Genomic DNA, 6583 nt, shown 5'->3' with positions numbered 1-6583 from the left:
TCTACCAGGGGCTCCCTGTCTGGATCCTCCTCAGCTCTTCCTGGGGGAGATTCTGCCTGGGTCTGGAGAGCCAGCAGGAGAAGGGTAGTGAGCAGAGTGAGCATCCTCATGGCTGGGGGTTTTCTAGGGGATGAAAAAAATCAGGAACTCTGTGTGTGTTTGTTTGTTTGTGTGTGTGTGTGTGTGTGTGTGTGTGTATGAAGGTGTTGTTAATAAAAGGATCCAAGACTGGTCCTACAGTTATAAACAGTCTACATTGATAAGGAGAGGAATTTGTACTCAGGGTCTTCTTGATATTCTTATTCCCAGAGCTTCCCTTAAGATAGGACTTGGTCCATGTATTCAGTGGCTGCCTTTGGTATAAGCTGGTAATGAGGAGGAGGACCCTGCTACTGTTTCTAGTTCTTAATGGATTTTGTACTTACACTTGAGTGAGTGTCTACATTTTAATGTTAAAAAAGAAGAAAAGGAACAGCACATTCATTCATTAAGGCTAAGGAACAATGCTCTAAGTCTCTGAAGATGTTATCTGTTATCTGACATTGTTGACTCTGGGGTCAAACCTGCATCCTGATGATGCAGAGTGTCAGTGCTTCTTGACCACATTGACCTTATCAAACTATGGATGAAATGAGCTGTGACTGTAGGCTAAGCATTGGTCTAATGGGGATGAGTGTTAATTCCTTCTACTTCTATGCAAGTAGGAATGACAATTGAGACAGTAAGTTCTAAAGCACACACCCAATTATTTCATCCACAATTGCAACTCTTTCTCAAGTATAATGAACTAAAGATCTGGATATGAGATGTAAAAGCATAAAACTACTAAAAGAGAATTTAGAACTGGGTCTGGACAGTGATATCTTGTATGGCACCAAAGTTGCTGGGAACAAGGCAGATGGGCATGTGAGATTGCACTGGGCTATGCAGTTTCTATACAGCAGAGGAAATGAGCATTGGGATGAGGTGGCAGGGTAGAACATGGTGGAGAAGTTAGCAAAGCATCCATCTGGAAAGAAACTAATACCCAAAAAAGATTACGCTATTATCCCTACAGGAGTGACAATAAAGACATTTGTGTTTTCCCAAAAGTTTTGTGAGTTTCCCCTGAACCAGGTATTACTGTTCATCCCAGCTACCAGAGGTCCAGACAGAAGAACCCTAGAAGGGAGTATGATGATGTGGGCTCCTCCAGAGCATCCTTGGTTAAGGGAGTCCATTGCAGCTAGGTCTCAATGACATATCCATACTTTGAAAATTACTTTCATTTCTTACAGACCCTTGGGGTATGCAGGGAGAACAGAGCAAGAGACACAGCACTCTTCTGTCCAGACCTTGGGATATAAGAGCAGCTGAAACAACTTGGAACAGACTTCCCCTATTTAAGAGTCACTTGTGATGTCTTAATTTTTTGTGGTTAATTTCTATTGGATACCCCAGACACCTGTGGTGCAAGGACAGTTAAGCAATTTGGAAAAGCTGGGGGCAAAGCTGGGCTTCCCAGAAGGACTTCTGATCTTGTTCAGGACTATATAACATCTACTTGCCCATCACTGCTCACTCTGAGGAGCTAGTACTGCATAGCTCTGTGGCTGAGCTTTAAATACTGGTACCAGAAAGTATGAAAACGTACACAGGAAATGTATGGCTTAGAAATCATGACTTGTGTTTTGTGAAGATGACTAGAATACATAGATAATGAACATATAAAGAAGGATTTGAAAACTAGTTCTCAGTGATCCCTCACAGGACCTAATTTACAACCTTTAGAACTAGTTAAGCCATTCAGGAGAGTAAGGACATTGCACTATGATGAGATTGAACATTGGTTCTGCTGTGAGACTGTGGAGGTCCTAATAGTGTCTCCCATGTGACTGAAGTATATTTATCAAGTCATTCTCTGAAAGCACAGCATGCAACTTTTCTTGGCCACTAAACACAGCTAAACAGTACTCTAGAGCCATACGGGGAAAAACACTCATGCCATTGTTCTTTGAGACATAATGTCTTCTGAATGTCCCCCTGGCTGGACAGATGGCAGAGAGATTGGAACTAGCTAAACTTATCAAGTAATTGTGTGTACAGAGGCATTATGCCTAAACCAGTACTGTCCATATATAAAGGCAATGTCAGACCCAGAAAGATCAGAATGGACATTCCATGCCCTGACTTTCCATCATACAGTCCCTAGGAGAAAAACACTGCTTTGAGGTGACCTCAAATCCTCTAAAACTGCTGTGACAAGAATGAAGGCTTGTCCTAGCTCCTCTTGAGCATAAATGTGGTAATATCTTGACCACTAGCAAAATCTCACACTTGTCAACATGCTGTATTTTTATCTCCAAGATTTGAAATGCTAATATTTCATTTTCTTCTACTAGATGATGCTGTGGCCAGAACGCTTAAGTCTTACTAAAATTAATGTATGGAAATCATACTCACAAATGTTATGATGTTATGACATTTATAAGTGGAGTCTTCTGGAAGGGGATTGTGGTAAAAGGGAAGAGCCCCAGGGATAGGGTAGTTTCTCTCTCTCTCTCTCTCTCTCTCTCTCTCTCTCTCTCTCTCTCTCTACATATATATATATATATATATATATATATATATATATATATATATATATCTTAGGGAACTGCCTTGTCCCTTTTACCAGGTGTTGACATTTTTTGAAAATGTCATTTATAAGCCAGGAGATAGGCCGTCACCTCAGAATAAACCTTTTGACACTTTTATCTGAGACTTCATAGCCCTCAGAACTGCAGGATTTTGGTAACGTCTGCTGTGTATAATGTGATTATATGACTTGTCCTCTTAACAAGACAAAATGGACTAAGGCCAGTGTTCAGAGTAGAACCCATCTGTCATACTTTGAGGAACTCTGAGTCTTCTTGGGGGAACCACAGGGAATGAACTGCAGACCCTTATACTGTAGATCAGAAATAAGTAAGGGGCAGGCTTTCTCAGGGAAAAAAACTGTTTTGGTTTAATAATGTTTACATCTTCAAAACCCCGACTGCTTCAGACAGGGTGATGATGATCCCTCCCTCCTGAGCCAGGATGGATGGTTGTACTCTGCACATCTGAACTCAGATCACAGCCTGTCTCAAACTTCCTCCCAACACCAGTACCAACTTTCCAACCATGCTGGAGAGTTTTTCTGCAGTAAACTTTCCAAATCCAAGATAGCCACTCATCTCTGTGCCCATGGCACTGACCAATGTCCAAATGATAAACATGTGTTAGAAGGTGTGTGTGTGTGTATGTGTGTGTGTGTGTATGTGTGTGTGCTGTTTGAAATCCATTCCTTCTTGTTGTGATATCTTACACAGCAGATGAGAGCAGAACATGATCGTGTACATCTACAGTGAGAGAACATGTGTCTTGTGTGCATTATTTTTAATATCAACCTTTGTTTTGTCAATGCATTGATGAAGTGGGGACTTCATCTTGTCAACCAATGTTTCTCCAGAATGAACCAGAACACACATCCTAAATAAGTGTCATAAGGTCCCATACTATTTGGGATGCTTTGATGAACAACTTCTTATTTATTATTTATCCACATTCCTGCAATGTGAATGCAGAGTTTGTGTGCAACCCAAGTGGGGTTCAGGTCTCTGTCCTTGGGGAGGGATTTAGTGGGGTAGGCTGGATGGACTTGGTGATTGCTAGAACACGGGGAAAAACTAGCAAGTGTTTTTTTTTTCTAGGAGTTTGAACTACAAAGCCTTTGTAGATCTGCCCTTCATTCTCTCTGCCATCATACGAGAGCCATCAGAGAAGGAAAGAGAAAGAAAGGCCAGGGCAATGCTTTTATTTCCTGAACCAATCAGTTTTTCTAACCAGAATTCCTTCTTGTGGTTCTCAAGGATTTGAGTGAAAATGCTGAGACTGGGATTGTTCCTGAACCTTGAATCTACGACTCCATTTATCACACATGGGAAGTGTGATCATTCCTAACACAGAGCATCTGACACGAAAGAGCTGGGTCCAAGTGTTCTGGGTACACTCTGAGCATCTGTGTTCCTAGATGACATTCAAGCACAGGTTTATTGAGGGTAACTATCAAAGAACTAGGGTCATCCATGTCAGGGGGCAGGAAGCCCATGGTATAGGTGACCAACAAGGAGTTTTAGATTAACACCCCAAAGATGAAGAATCTATGAAATGGCAAGTGTTTAGGTATATGGTTATTTTCTAGAAAGCTGAAGAGAGTTAGGAGAGGGTCACGTGAGATTGTGGTATCCAAGGTCAAGAATTTGTAACAGGGAGAGATGTTGGAATAAACTCTATGGGGAAAAAAAAGACAAGAGAGGCTTTTAGCATATCTGTCACCTCAGGTATTTATAATATTGTTATGGTGAAACACTAAAATTCTTCTGTACTAGGTGTTTTGAAATACATAATTCGTTATTATTTACAACCATGTCATTGTGTAATAGTCCGCCAGAACTCATTGCTCCTACCAAATTGTAATTCTGTACCCATTGACCAATCTCCTTTTAGCATCCTTTGCTCTTGCCAGCCTCTACTAGCAAGTATTCTATTCTCACCTGCCATTACATTGCTTTTTATCTTGGATATGTGAGAGTATATTGTCCTTTAATTTGTGAGTCTGAATATTACACAGTAAGAGTCCTCCAGTACAATCTGAGTTATTGAAAATCCCATCTTTTTATGGTTGACTAGTGTTCCACCACACACACACACACACACACACACACAGAGAGAGAGAGAGAGAGAGAGAGAGAGAGAGAGAGAGAGAGCTTATGTACGTACACCACATTCTCTTTACCCACCCACCTACTGAGGGTTATCTCTTGGCAATAATGTACCATATACAGAGCTGCAATACACAAAGATATCTCTCCAGCACAAAGAGTTTATTTCTATTTGAAAGTTTGGTTTTATGAACTCTTTCTACAACCAGAAACAGAAGATAGGGGATTAAGAAAATATATTTTTCTATTTACCAACATTCCATTGTCACCCAAAGTCCCACAGATCACTTAAGAAACTTGTAGGTTAGAGGAAAAGATTTTCAAGTTGAATGCAGCCCAGATGTTGACCTACTCACCTTTGTAATACTTGGACCTCTTAGCGGAAATCGAAAATCAGAGGAACACCAAAGCGTTTAGGGAGAATAAGGGAGCTTTGTATGGCCTGTTCACATTACTGTCAAATGTAACAGGAAAAATAGCAGGGTCCTCCTCATCCTCACAAGCTTCAACCAAAGGCATCCAACAAACACAAGAAACAAAGTTTGTCATGAGTAAGCTGTGAGAACAAAAATATCAAGAAGACCTTGAGGACAAATCCCTCTCCTTTATCAATGTAGATCCTTTCTAACTGCAGGGTTTCTCTCAGATACTTCTCTTCATATACACCAACATATACACAGGGAGACAGACATGCAGACACACAGAGACATGACACAGACACAGACACACACACAGACACACAGACACACACACACAGACACACAGACACACACACGTGGTTTTTGTTGTGTTTTTTCATCCCCTAGGAAACCCACAGCCATGAGGATGTTCACTCTGCTCACAACACTTCTCCTGCTGGCCCTCCAGACACAGGCAGAATCTCCCGAAGGAAGAGATGAGGAGGATTCAACCGAGAGGAGCTGGTAGAGGAGGACCAAGTTATTTCCATATCCTTTGGAGGGGATAAAGCCACTGCTCTCCAAGATGCAGGTGAGAGACATCATCATGCTAGGGACGTGAAGTAGAGAGAAGGGGTAGAGGTAAGCTCTGAATTTGGGTCACCCAGGCGACTTTATTACTTCTTTATTTTCCTCATTGAACAGCAAGAGACAAATAGATCAATTTCTTTCTGCAAAGATTTGTTTGTGAATGCCACAGGTTTAAATAAATAAGAGACATAGTGACAGTTTATTCATCTAGACCTAAATGGCTAGATTTTGTCTATTTTACTGAGTCTATTATATTTTAAGAATTGAAGATATAAGTTTAGATATTTATGTAATGGCAGGAGCACAAAATGAAAACAAAATTAAGACAAATGGAAATTAGCATTCAGTTTAGTGTTTACCATGGATATTTATTCATATTGATCGTGATTGGTCATGCTGCTGTCACTAATGATCAATGTGGAGAGTTCATTTCATCCAGCACATGTCTTGCCCAAGATCTCCTCAGCCATGCCAGTTCAGAGACTAAGTACTTCATATGCTCTCTGTATTCCCAGATGTGAAGTCAGACTTGACCTGCTATTGCAGACTTAGAGCCTGTGGTTTTGGAGAACTGCTCTCTGAGGCCTGCGATTACCAAGACCTCATCTTCTGACTCTACTGCAGCTGAGCACTAAGAACAAGAAGAGTACAATTGTCATATGACTTGAGATCTTGAAGGAGACTGTTATTTGTTCCATGTTGTGTTCTTGAGTTTTCTCTTCCTTTATATCCAAGTAAAGTTCTTACAGCAAGTTCTCTCTCTCTCTCTCTCTCTCTCTCTCTCTCTCTCTCCCTCTGTCTCTCTCTCTGTCTCTCTCACTCTCTCTCTCTGTCTCTGTCTCTCCCTCTCTCTCTCTCTGTGTGTGTGTG

General features: G+C 41.1%; 1 pseudogene; it reads left to right on the top strand.

Annotated features, from left to right (window-relative positions):
* The first annotated feature begins 5543 nt into the window (after positions 1–5543).
* On the top strand, positions 5544–6326 carry LOC114633450 (annotated as a pseudogene).
* The last annotated feature ends 257 nt before the right edge of the window (positions 6327–6583 follow it).

The sequence above is a fragment of the Grammomys surdaster genome, unplaced genomic scaffold (genome assembly GCF_004785775.1).
Source record: "Grammomys surdaster isolate TR1022 unplaced genomic scaffold, NIH_TR_1.0 669, whole genome shotgun sequence".
Taxonomy (NCBI): Eukaryota; Metazoa; Chordata; class Mammalia; order Rodentia; family Muridae; genus Grammomys; species Grammomys surdaster.
This window is presented reverse-complemented; position numbering and strand designations above follow the sequence as displayed.